Raw genomic sequence first — 14065 nt, 5'->3', positions numbered from 1 at the left:
CCCTATTTAAAATACATTTAGTTTTTAAAAACTATTTAAAGTTTAGTCAACTTTAAATTATTTCAAACTACTCATGGCTGCAACTTCTTCTTCCCCTCGCTAGTGCAACTTTTTACTTTCTTTCTTTTTCTTCTGCAACTCCTTATTCATGGATTCGCTTCATGGCACTATAAACTCCATTAGAAATTTGAACAAAAAAAAAAAATGGTGACTATATCAAAGGCAACACAGAAAAAGACTGCTCATTCTAAAAGTGAGACTCTTTTATGTGGAAAAAGCTTTTTTTTTCTATACCGAAAGTTTGAGCAAAAATTACATCTAATAATGACTTGTTGCTTGAGTATTGTGTGATTCTGTTGTGTATATACGAGGAATTCAGAACGTCTACTAATCTATACGGAACTGCACAAAATATGTAGGCTTCTTAATTCTCGTACGCACAAATCCAACCAATTTCCTAAAAGGTGGAGACGAAATTACTTTTAACCATTACTCTCCCCCCTTGAGATATTATTCAACTTTTTTAACGGAACCAAGTCGGAAAATATTACTTGGAGCATCTATCATGGTTAACGCACATTATGCAACAAGGTACCTACATTAAAATTTAGAGAACTAGAATACATTAAACTTAATAACTAGCTATTTATATCTGAGTCAAAATAATCAGAACCTAACGAAGATATATTGATCTTGAACCGTTGATCAAGTCTAATACAAATGAACCTTATACATTACCACACAATGATGAAAATCAAGATTCCTGTGGCAGTTCAAAATAGTTATAGAATGTTCCAGTCTTATCCAAGTTGGGATCAACCATATCTATTTCTCCATTCCATGGATTTTTCAAGTCATTGCAATCAACAGACCTCGTGGCACGCCAAATCAAACTGCTACATTTGAAACCCGACCCAAATGCCATTTGCCAAATACGATCATTTTTCTTGATCCTCCCTTTGGCTTCTGCATATGCTAGTTCATACCAAATTGAACTACTCGAAGTATTCCCAAATCTTTGCAATGTAGTTTTCGAAGCTTCCATGCTCTCATCACCAAACTTCAAGATTTTTTGTAACTGATTTAGAACTGGCAATCCCCCAACATGTGGTAAGAAATGGTCAACAGATTTATTGAATTTTGGTACGTACTTCCTGATATTTTTAACCCTTAGAAGTCGTCTTGCAATAACATTTTTCAAGAAAATGTATTTCTCTAACAAGGGTAGGATTAAAGGACCTAATAAGGTAATATTGGTTTCGAACTTTCGATAGCATTTGTTGCTGCGACTAAGAGATCTTTTGTTATGGATACACCAATAAAACCTTGTTCATCTTCTTCTAGGAAAATGGATTTGTATGAACGATCTAAACTTGCACCGTGAGTATGGACATCATGAAGGAGTTCGTATTTGGAGAATTTTTTATCTGATGGTCGATTAGAGAGTAGAATGGCAGCTCCACCAACACGAAATGTGCAATTTGGTATGAATTTGGACATATCATTTCCCATGTAGATGCAGTCTGTAGTGTTCTCTGTACTTAATATTAACGCATATGTGTTTTCATGAACCTGTAGCCAATGTACAGTCAAAGTTGAGTACCACTTGTTCTAGTTTAGTAAACAATCTTGCAAACAAAGTGTGAATGATATATGCTTTTGGACAATATTTGGTCGAAGTAAAAAAAAGAAAAGAATAAATTTAATTTGAAAGTAAATTTTAGAAAGAGTATTGAAAAGTTGAATGTTATGTTTGGAGTGATTGGAACTCTAATCACACCTAGGGAAAAAATTTAAAAAATTATGAGTAAAAAATATAACTCTATTTAACTTAAAATACTTATCAACATTTTGCCTATATTTCAAATACCGGAATTTAATCTCTGTAAATATTGCGGACAAACCACTATTTACAACTGTTAAACTTCAGCATTTGCAAATTAAATATTGAACTATTGTTTATGTCAAGTGGGCAGTATTCTTTCATCGGTTCAATTTATATTGTACTTGTTTTTTTTTTTTTTTCTTATTCCGCTATTCGAAATATTTAACTCCAATAATTGATACACCTTTCACTATTTTTAAATTTTAAATTTTGATATGATATTTTATCAATTAAGCTAACTTTTCAACGACTAATGACTACTTTCGCTACCACTAATAATACATGTATATATATAAATCAAATTAACAAATAATATATGTATATATGTAAATCAAATTAACATTTAATCATCGTTACTGGTCAAACATATACAAATTGAAACAGGAGAAATCAAAGCATAAAATTAATTTCACCTGAAGAAGTTGGTTGGCAAGTCGAATTGCCAAGAGTCCGGCAGTGCACCCCATTCCAGTAAGATTATACGACAGAATGTCGTGCTTCATCTTGTAACGATTCACAATCATGGAAGATAAAGATGGAACAGGATGAAACACAGAGCAATTAACAATTAAAATGCCAATATCCTTAGGTTGTATTTTAGTTTTTTCAAATAAATTGTCCAAAGATCCAAACATGACAAATTCAGCCTCTTGTCTTGCTGCATCCATGCATGGACTAGGAGGGTCTTTATGCAAAGCCAATGGCAAATATGTGTTGTCATCTAAACCTACTTTGTCCATTGTTATCTTCATGTAATCCATCACTTTTTCAGAGTAATTTCCAAGAATCTGCACTATTTTCGCCGTCATTAATTTGGTGCACATTTGTGAAATTGGAGGCTTTGCGCATGCAAAATCTATCAAGAAAACTCTTTGTGACGAATGCCTTAGAAGGAAACGCCGCATGAAAATTAGTGAAAGTGTTAACGCCCAGAAGAATATAGCAAACATCTTGGTACGTAAGAGAGAATTAAGATGATTTCTTTAATTAATTTACGGGATACTGAAGGAGGAGCTATGCTCGATGATATATAGGGAAGTGTGAGTATAAAAAATTCGGAAAAGGGTCAAAAATACCCTTGAACTATCGAAAATAAGCCACTTATACCCTTCGTTAAAGTATGGGATCAATTTTACCCTTGCCGTCTAATTTTGAGACCACATATACCCCTTTAGTTAACAGACCTCCACACAAGCTGCCAACAAGGAAGAAAAAATGACGTGGCTGCCTATGTGGAAAACTCTCCACTACCGATCAGCAGCCTCGCCAGAGCTCCGGCCAAACAAGGCCGTGAGAACACTCCCCAAGCCGGATCTTCATGAATAGATTTAATCTAAGGTTCCGGAGAACAATCAATTTCTCTCCAGCTACGGCGATGAAGCTGACCGGGATAGGAAAATCAATGAGCATCAACATGAGTACCATAGTAGAACTGCCATTTATATTACTACTTGTAAAAGAGAGACTCGAGGGTACTGTGAAAACTAAGAAGAAAATTGCTCCCCTAATTATATTACTACTATGATATCGTCTCTCTGTTTTCTGTTGTTTATCGCTGCCGAATTTGACCACCGGAAGGCCAACGACGAATTACGACCTTCCCCTCACCCACACGCTACTCTCTTCCTATTTTCTATCTCGGTGCATCACTGTTACACCGGACTCCGGCGAACTCGAGCCATAAACAGCTGACGACCCCTTTTTGCTCCATCTCCAACCACATGTCCACGCCACAACCACTGGCCAACGCCCCTTCTCCCTTCCTCCGCTCATGCTTCCTTTTTGTTTTCTTTCATTTTTAATTGTCCACGGTCGAAGATGTGTAAGAAAATCCGACTAGTAGTGGCTCCACATCCTCCTCCGTCTTGCTGGTTCTGTTCATTTCTTAAGAACAGGGTTTGTTTGATGCTATCTGGTACGTTGCTTGTTTGGTACAAGATCTGGCCGTCTTGCATTTTTCGGTGACTTAGTTTGTCACGACCCGAACTACGGGCCGCGACGAGTATTCGGGGCTAACCACCGAACACCGCTCACTTTACTGCTTATCTGCTATCATTCATACTATATGCTCATAATCATATAGAACTGTCATTTTCTGAAATACATTTACTTTCTTAAACATAAGCCCTTCGGCTATCGAAATAATAACAATATACATGCATATACATAAAAGCCATGGGACCATACTACCCACACTGCGTATCTACGAGCCTCTACTAGAATACTAGACATCTGGACGGGACAGGACCCCGTCGTGCCCGATCATGAATATACATACATATGTACCAAAAGAATAATCTATGGCACCTCCGGAATATGGAGTGCTCTCAAATCAACCGCTAGCTCCTATGAGTCTGGGTCACCTCCCTGTCTACCTGTGGGCATGAACACAGCGTTCGAAGAAAAGGACGTCAGTACGAACATTGTACTGAGTATGTAAGGCATAAACAATAAGGAAGCATCAATAAACTGGGGAGGCATAAAATAAGGAGCAATCCGTAACTGACTGAATCACAAAAGAGATCATACATGCTGTCTCACTTTCATACTCATCATCGTCATGTCATATATGTATAAATGTATATAAACTACCCGACCATATAGGTGCGGTGTAATACTCGGTAGCATTAGCATCATCATTACCCTGCATCCAGGCATATCATCTCAAGCTGCCCACTAGTGGTGACTGCCCATGCCATTTGGCCATGGTGTATAGCTGCCCGCCTTGGCGGTGACTGCCCGGCCATATAGGCGCGGTGTGATATCATCATATACTCATTATCTCATGCTTATCATAATATGCTTATCATAACTCATCATAGTATGCTTGTCATCATTTACTTATCACAATACATGCATAGAGACTCTTAGATATCATACTTTATCGGGGTGACGTAAGGTTGTGGACCCCGATTCGTTATGGAACATTCTTACATATTCGCCTCACCTTGAAGGAACAAGCATAAGGTGAGTGTACATAATGATCAATATCATTGGAATACATATATTACATCATTAGCTTTTTAGGAGCATCATATCATAGGCTATAGCATTTCTAGACTTTAGCTTACTATCATCGTTATCGTATTCGTCTCATATCTCTTATCTCGTATAGCCATTCATGAGTGAGAACATTCGACTTTCTTGGAGATAGGAACATCAATAGTAAAAGAGGAATTTCATGCCACATGACTCATGCCTTAGGGAGAAAGGATTAAGCCTCACATACCTTTGTCGCTTAACTATTCTATTGCTCGCTCCTGCTCCTTTAATGCACTCGTTTACCTTCAATGGAATTCGTATCGACATTAGCTATATAATCGTGAAAACATACTTACTAAAGCTACAGAAATTTGGGCAGCATTTCCTTTGTTTATACTACTTTCCACCATGTTCCATATCAACTCCCAACATTCATAATAATCATCACAATATCACTAACAACAATCGTCATTCATTCATCTTATTCACATTTCAAAATCTCACTTCAATTTTCCATAATAATGACTAAAAGTCCATCGTCGTATTCTTTCATATCCAATACTCATTTCATGTTCTATAAGTCATTTATAACGCATTTATAACATCAACATATCCACTTTCATGATTCAATTCCATTACTATTCAATAATGACACTATTCATCCATTTGATGACCCATTTGTTGTACTCTTCTACAATCCATGTGTTTCAACGTATAAATACTTCAAATAGCATGTAAAGGTCATGAAACTTACCTTAGATAATAGAGGAACAAGCTTTGGATGATATTACACCTTTTCCACCAAAACCCTATTTCATCTCTCTTGGGTTTTCTTGATTTGATGACTTTTGATGGGTTTCTTTCACTTGATTCTCTTGATTTCTTGTTGTTGATCCTTGATTTCTATGGTTTTCTCATGGATGAAATGTTTGGAACACTCTAGAGGTTTCTTGGATGGTGGAGGTGAGAAATGAAATGAATGAAATGAAAAAGGAAAGGTCCCTTATATAAAATGAACTTCAGTCCCGATGGAAATATACGGACCAACATACGGTCCGTATAAAATCTATCGACCGTATGTTGGACCGTATATCTGGTCCGGCATCATGACTTGGTCGGTCTAGATCTACGGATGGACATACGGTCCGTAGATATTATACGGCCGGTATGTCCGGCCGTATGTTTGCCCGCTTTTCGAGAGTTGTTTCATCGACTCGCTTGATCTCCGATCCTTATGGAACCTTCTTAACACTTGTTCAACACTTCAATATCATTCTAAGGGACGTTATAACTCTTTCTTGGGTGTCATTAGGACATCATCAACTCAAGGCTCATGAAATTTCATCCGATACATTCAGCTTATAACTCGCTTTCCTTAACAACTTTCTTTCTTCAATCCGAATGCCTTCGGAAATCTTAATTAGACTCATCACATACTATTTCTTGCTTGCCCGTACTTCGTATTCGTCATGTCCTTTGTTAGTCTATTCATCATACGATAAGGGGAATTTTCTAAGGTGTAACATTCTTCCCCCCTTTTGGAACATTCGTCCTCGAATGTTAAGTCATCGGGAATTCTAGAAAAATTTCGCCAGAGTTTCCCCTGTAATATGGCGATACCATCCTGTCACAACAGCCCATAATATCATTGCCTCACAGGGCCACAACATAATAGCAATATAGATTGGCCACACACGACCCATATGTATAAAAATAAAGCATACATACCTTATCATCTCAAAGTTTCATCATAGATTTCTTCTGAGGGCTGAAATAAATGCGGGTATATGGACTTCATCTTCTCTTCCGCTTCCCAAGTCATCTCTTCCCGTTTGTTATTCCTCCATAGGACTTTAACTGAAGCTATTTCCTTGTTTCGAAGCCTTCGTACTTGCCTGTCTAATATGGCAATAGGTACTTCTTCATAGGCTAGCTTTTCTGTGATCTGAACATCATCTACTGGCACAATCTTTGTGGGATCTCCAACACATTTGCGGAGTATTGAAACATGGAATACTGGATGAACTAATTCAAGCTCTGAAGGCAATTCTAATTCATACGCCACTTGACCCACCTTGCGGATGATTTTGTAAGGTCCAAGGTATCGAGGACTTAGCTTCCCTTTCTTACCAAATCTCATCACCCCTTTCATCGGCGATACTTTCAAGAACACCCAATCATCGATTTGAAATTCTAGATCTCGCCGGCGGTTATCCGCATAAGACTTTTGGCGACTTTGAGCTGTTAACAACCGATCTCGGATCATTTTGACTTTTTCTACTGCTTGCTGAATCAATTCGGGGCCTACTAAATGTACTTCTCCGACATCAAACCATCCAATCGGAGATCTGCACTTTCTTCCATACAAAGCTTCATACGGAGCCATTTGGATACTGGAATGATAACTATTATTGTAGGCAAATTCGATTAGGGGTAAGTGGTCATCCCAACCACCACCGAAATCTAAAACACATGCCCTTAGCATATCCTCCAAGGTCTGTATAGTACGCTCGGCTTGTCCGTCAGTCTGTGGATGAAATGCCGTGCTAAGCTTCACTTGAGTACCTAGGCCTTCTTGGAAGGATTTCCAGAACTTAGCTGTAAATTGTGCTTCTCTATCTGTGATAATGGATATCGGGATACCATGAAGCCTTGCAATTTCCTTGATATACAGCCTCGCATAATCTTCTGCTGAGTACGTGGTTCTGACTGGGAGAAAATGAGCTGCCTTTGTTAACCTATCCACAATCACCCATATAGAATCATACTTGCCTCGAGAACGGGGCAATCCTACAATAAAATCCATATTGATTACTTCCCATTTCCATGTAGAAATTTCCATGGCTTGCAATAATCCTCCTGGCTTTTGATGTTCTACCTTTACTTGCTGGCAGTTTGGACATTTGGCTACAAATTCTGCTATGTCTCTTTTCATGCCATCCCACCAATACATCACCTTAAGATCATGATACATTTTCGTCGCTCCTGGATGAATGGAATACCGGGAGTAATGAGCTTCTTCTAGAATTCGGCGGCGTAGTTCTGCCACATCCGGAACACATAACCTATTCTGGTATCTGAGAACCCCATCTGTCGAAACTTCAAATAGTGACTTTTCTTTTGGAAATTTCACACCTTTATAATACATCAATTTGGGATCCTCGTATTGGCGTTCCTTTATCTCTGTGTCCAAGGAGGAGACTGTGGGATTACTAATTCTAACTCCTGCATCGCCTGAGTCAATTATACGTACTCCAAGGTTAGCTAGCTGGTGGAGTTCATGAATCATTTCCTTCTTTTCTGTGGGAATTTCACATAAACTACCCATTGATCGGCGACTCAGCGCATCGGCTACTACGTTGGCTTTTCCGGGGTGGTATAAAATCTCAACATCGTAATCCTTCAATAATTCTAACCACCGCCTCTGTCGCAGATTCAACTCCTTTTGTTTAAAGATGTATTGGAGACTCTTATGATCTGTATAGATATCAACATGTACACCATACAAGTAGTGTCTCCACATTTTCAGTGCATGAATAACTGCAGCTAATTCTAAATCATGAGTCGGGTAGTTCTTTTCATGCTTTCACAGCTGTCTCGAGGCATAAGCAATGACTTTTCCGTGCTGCATCAATACACATCCTATCCCAACACCGGAAGCATCACAATATACCACATAGCCATTCGGCCCTTCTGGAAGTGTTAAAACTGGAGCTGAAGTTAATCTGTCTTTCAACTCTTGGAAGCTACGCTCACAAGCGTCATTCCACTGAAATTTTGCTGACTTCTGGGTTAGCTTTGTCAATGGGGCTGAGATGGATGAAAAGCCCTCTACAAATCTTCTATAATAACCTACCAAACCCAGAAAACTACGAACTTCGTAGGCGTCGTAGGCCTTGGCCAAGTTTTTACGAACCTTTTTTCTCGAGTGTCAACTCTAATGCCATCATCTGAAATCACATGGCCCAAGAATGTCACAGAATTTAGCCAAAACTCGCACTTTGAGAATTTCGCATACAACTCCCGAGTACGGAGAATTCCAAGAACAATTTGCAAATGATCTGCATGTTCTGATTCTGTGCGAGAATACACCAAAATATCATCAATGAAGACTATCACAAATAGATCCAAGAGAGGCCTGAATACATCATTCATTAAGTTCATAAACACTGCCGGAGCATTAGTTAGCCCAAACGACATTACTCGGAATTCACAATGGCCATATCTCGTTCTGAAAGCTGTCTTGGGGATGTCTCCTTCCCTAACTCTCACTTGATGATAACCCGACCTCAAATCTATTTTGGAAAATCACTTGGCACCCTATAGCTGATCGAACAAATCATCAATCCTCGGAAGAGGATACCTATTCTTTATTGTCACTTTATTCAGCCGTCTGTAATCAATGCACATTCGTAGAGAACCGTCCTTCTTTCTCACAAATAGTACTGGCGCTCCCCACGGTGATGAGCTGGGTCTGATGAACCCCTTTTCAAGCAAGTCTTTCAACTGGGCTTTTAATTCTTTCAACTCTGCTGGAGCCATCCGATAAGGAGGAATAGAAATGGGCTTAGTATCTGGCAACACATCAATGGCAAAGTCAATCTCTCTTTCTGGAGGAAGGCCTGGGAGTTCATCTGGGAATACATCTGGGAACTCATTCACTACCAGAACAGATTGAAAAGGTGATGACTTTGCTTCCGTGTCGTGAACTCGAACTAGATGATATATGTAGCCTTTAGCTATCATTTTTCTGGCCTTGAGGTAGGAAATAAACCTACCCCTTAGAGTAGCTGTATTACCTTTCCATTCAAGCACGGGCTCTCCCGGAAATTGAAAACGAACCAATTTCATTCGACAATCAACATTGGCATAACAGGAGGCCAACCAATCCATACCCATTATAACATCAAAATCTAGCATTTCTAACTCAACTAAATCAGCTCTGGTCTGACGCTCACATATCACAATTATACAATCCTTATACACTTGCTTAGCTATCACGGGATCACCAATCGGAGTGGATACCTCAAAAGGTTTGATCGGCTCGGGTTTCACCCCAATATGATTTGCAACATATGGAGTAATATACGATAACGTAGATCCCAGATCTATTAATGCATACACATCATAAGAAAACACAGTCAATGTACCTGTGACCACATCGGGGAGGACTCGAAGATCTTGCCATCCGGCTAAAGCATATAAGCGGTCTTTTGTGTGGAACCCGAAGTATATACCCCCTCGGCCTCTACCTCGGCCTCGGGGAGTCCGGGGAGTCCGCCTGTGGGACGTCCGATGAAGAACCGACCGCCGACCCGTGGCCGGTCCTAGCTCGCCGATCATCGACGGGCAATCTCTCATCATATGCCCCACCGACCACAAGTGTAACAAGATCAAACCCTAGCGGCACTATCCGAATGTAATCTACCGCACCGACCGCATCGCGGTACGGAGGTCTCCTCTCGACCGTAATCACCCCGAACGACGAACCCGGGGCTCTTGAACTCGGCCACGGTCCGAACGGAAAGAGATCAAATCTCCTATCTGCAAATTGGGGAGGTGCACTCGTTGCTGACTGGCGGCGAGTGCCTAGAAAATGTCTGTCTTGATCCCCCTCTATAATCACGGCCTGTGCCCATAGATCTGGCTCTTTTGCTTTGCCATCTCTCAACATCGCGATCACCCCTCTGCGGAGGTTGTTGCCCTTCTAAATTTTGAGCATGGACTTGAATACGGGAAATGTCCATCCCATCTTGCAAGGAAGCTGTTAAGCAATCTTTAAACAAATATGGCCCTAGGCCACTCACAAATCTATACACTCTGTCACCCATGTCGGCCACCATCGTCGGGGCATATCTAGCCAAAGAATTAAATTGAAGGCTATACTCTCGGGCGCTCATATTGCCTTGCTTTAGATTTAGGAATCTATCCGCTCTAGCTCGGCGGACCTCGGGTGGCAAATAATGGCGAATGAAGGCATCAACAAATTCTTGCCACACGGGAGGAGGCGCATTCTCTTGCCTTGATGCTATCCAATTGTTATACCATAAAACTGCCACATCTCGGAGTCTATATGATGCTAACTCCACTGATTCGGTCTCAGAAGCATGAGTAATCCGCAACGTTCTTAGCATTTCATCAATAAAGCCTTGCGGGTCCTCATCCGGCTTTGACCCAAAGAATTCTGAAGGATTTAGGCTCATAAAATCACGGGCTCTAGTACTAGCCGAACGATCACTTAGCCCCACATTCTGTCGTTGTGCCTGAGTGGCAATCAACTGTGTCAATAGATTAATGGCCTCGGTCACTTGTTGACCCGATGTAGCCGGTGGAGGAACTGGAGGCATAGGAGGCCCCTTCTTCCCTTCTTGTTCTTCCGTAATAGGTGGAGTAGTAGAAGTATTAGATAAAGCCTCATGATGTGATCCTCCTTCATCTATATTCATAGGCGGCTCTCTTTCTGCCCGCCTCTTTGTCGTAGTCTTGCCCTTCTGGGCGGCTTTAGCTTTTGGCGGCATTTTTGAAATCACAACATACTCATTAGGGAGGATTAAATCTTATACTCGGCTCTATCGCATGATCTCATATGAAGAAAGATGGTCATTTTCCTAAATGCCCTGTAGCCTCCTGTTTATTAGTGTGGCGCGCAACACACCATAAACAAGACTCTACTAGACACGGCTCGTAAACACTTCCTAGGCGGGAAGCTGACTACGATGCCCCCCGTCACGACCCGAACTACGGGCCGCGACGGGTATTCGGGGCTAACCACCGAACACCGCTCACTTTACTGCTTATCTGCTATCATTCATACTATATGCTCATAATCATATAGAATTGTTATTTTCTGAAATACATTTACTTTCTTAAACACAAGCCCGTCGGCTATCAAAATAATAATAATATACATGCATATACATAAAATCCATGGGACCATACTACCCACACTGCGTATCTACGAGCCTCTACTAGAATACTAGACATCTGGACGGGACAGGACCCCTTCGTGCCCGATCATGAATATACATACATATGTACCAAAAGAATAATACGTGGCACCTCACGAAATGGAGTGCTCTCAAATCGCCGCTAGCTCCTATGAGTTTGGGTCACCTCCCCGTCTACTGTGGGCATGAACACGACGTCGAAGAAAAGGACGTCGGTACGAATATTGTGCGAGTATGTAAGGCATAAACAATAATAGGAAGCGACAATAAGCGGGGAGGCATAAAATAAGGAGCAATCAGTATCGACCGAATCACAAGAGAGAGATACATACATCGACTTACTTTCATACTCATCATCATCATGTCATATATGCATAAATGTATATAAGCTGCCCGACCATATAGGTGCGGTGTAATACTCAGTAACATTAGCATCATCATTAGCCTGCGTCCAGGCATCCCGCATCCGGGATATCATCTCCTGCCGCCTATTAGTGGTGTCTGCCCATGCCATTTGGCCTTGGTGTGTATAATTCAGCCCGCCTTGGCGGTATTGCCCGACCATATAGGCGCGGTGTGATATCATCATATACTCATTATCTCATGCTTATCATAATATGCTTATCATAACTCATCATAGTATGCTTGTCATCATTTACTTATCACAATACATGCATAGAGACTCTTAGATATCATACTTTATCGGGGTGACGTAAGGTTGTGGACCCCGACTTCGTTATGGAACATTCATACATATTCTGCCTCACCTTGAAGGAACAAGCATAAGGTGAGTGTGTAAAATGATCAATATCATTAGATTACATATATTACATCATTAGCTTTTTAGGAGCATCATATCATAGACTATAGCATTTCTAGACTTTAGCTTACTATCATCATTAGCGTATTCATCTTATATCTCTTATCTCGTATAGCTATTCATGAGTGAGAACTCTCAACTTTCTTGGAGATAGGAACATTCATAGTGAAAGAGGAATTTCATGCCATAGAACTCATGCCTTAGAAGGAAAGGGCTAAGCCTCACATACCTTTGTCGCTTAACTATTCTATTGCTCGCTCGTGCTCCTTTAATGCACTCGTTTACCTTCAATGGAATTCGTATCGACATTAGCTATATAATCGTGAAAACTTACTTACTAAAGCTATAGAAATTTGGGCAGCACTTCCTTTGTTTATACTACTTTCCGCCATGTTCCATATCAACTCCCAACATTCATAATAATCATCACAATATCACTAACAACAATCGTCATTCATTCATCTTATTCGCATTTCATAATTTCACTTCAATTTTCCATAATTATGACTAAAAGTCCATCATCGTATTCTTTCATATCTAATAATTATTTCATGTTCTATAAGTCATTTATAACGCATTTATAACATCAACATATCCACTTTCATGATTCAATCCCTCTGCTATTCAATAATGACACTATTCATCCATTTGATGACCCATTTATTGCACTCTTCCACAATCCATGCGTTTCAACGTATAAATACTTCAAATAGCATGTAAAGGTCATGAAACTTACCTTAGATAATAGAGGAACAAGCTTTGGATGATATTACACCTTTTCCACCAAAACCCTATTTCATCTCTCTTGGGTTTTCTTGATTTGGATGACTTTTGATGGGTTTCTTTCACTTGATTCTCTTGATTTCTTGTTGTTGATCCTTGATTTCTATGGTTTTCTCATGGATGAAATGTTTGGAACACTCTAGAGGTTTCTTGGATGGTGGAGGTGAGAAATGAAATGAATGAAATGAAAAAGGAAAGGTCCCTTATATAAAATGAACTTCAGTCCCGATGGAAATATACGGACCAACATACGGTCCGTATAAAATCTACTGACCATATGTTGGACCGTATATCTGGTCCAGTGAATCATGACTTGCTGGGCTAGATCTACGGCTGGACATACGGTCCGTAGATATTATACGGCCAGTATGTCTGGCCGTATGTTTGCCCAGTTTGTCCGAGAGTTGTTTCGTCGACTCGCTTGATCTCCGATCCTTATGGAACCTTCTTAACACTTGTTCAACACTTCAATATCATTCTAAGGGACGTTATAACTCTTCCTCAAGGTGTCATTAGGACATCATCAACTCAAGGCTCATAATTTTCATCCGATACATTCAACTTATAACTCGCTTTCCTTAACAACTTTCTTTCTTCAATCCGAATGCCTTCGGAAATCTTAATTAGAGTCATCACATACTATTTCTT

General features: G+C 40.1%; 1 pseudogene; it reads right to left on the bottom strand.

The window, feature by feature from the left end:
- Positions 1–592: 592 nt before the first annotated feature.
- LOC132063036 (3-ketoacyl-CoA synthase 20-like) lies at positions 593–2694 on the bottom strand (annotated as a pseudogene).
- Positions 2695–14065: the final 11371 nt, after the last annotated feature.

The sequence above is a fragment of the Lycium ferocissimum genome, chromosome 1 (genome assembly GCF_029784015.1).
Source record: "Lycium ferocissimum isolate CSIRO_LF1 chromosome 1, AGI_CSIRO_Lferr_CH_V1, whole genome shotgun sequence".
Classification (NCBI taxonomy): Eukaryota; Viridiplantae; Streptophyta; class Magnoliopsida; order Solanales; family Solanaceae; genus Lycium; species Lycium ferocissimum.
Note: the sequence above shows the minus strand (reverse complement) of the source record. Positions and strands in the feature narration are given on the sequence as shown.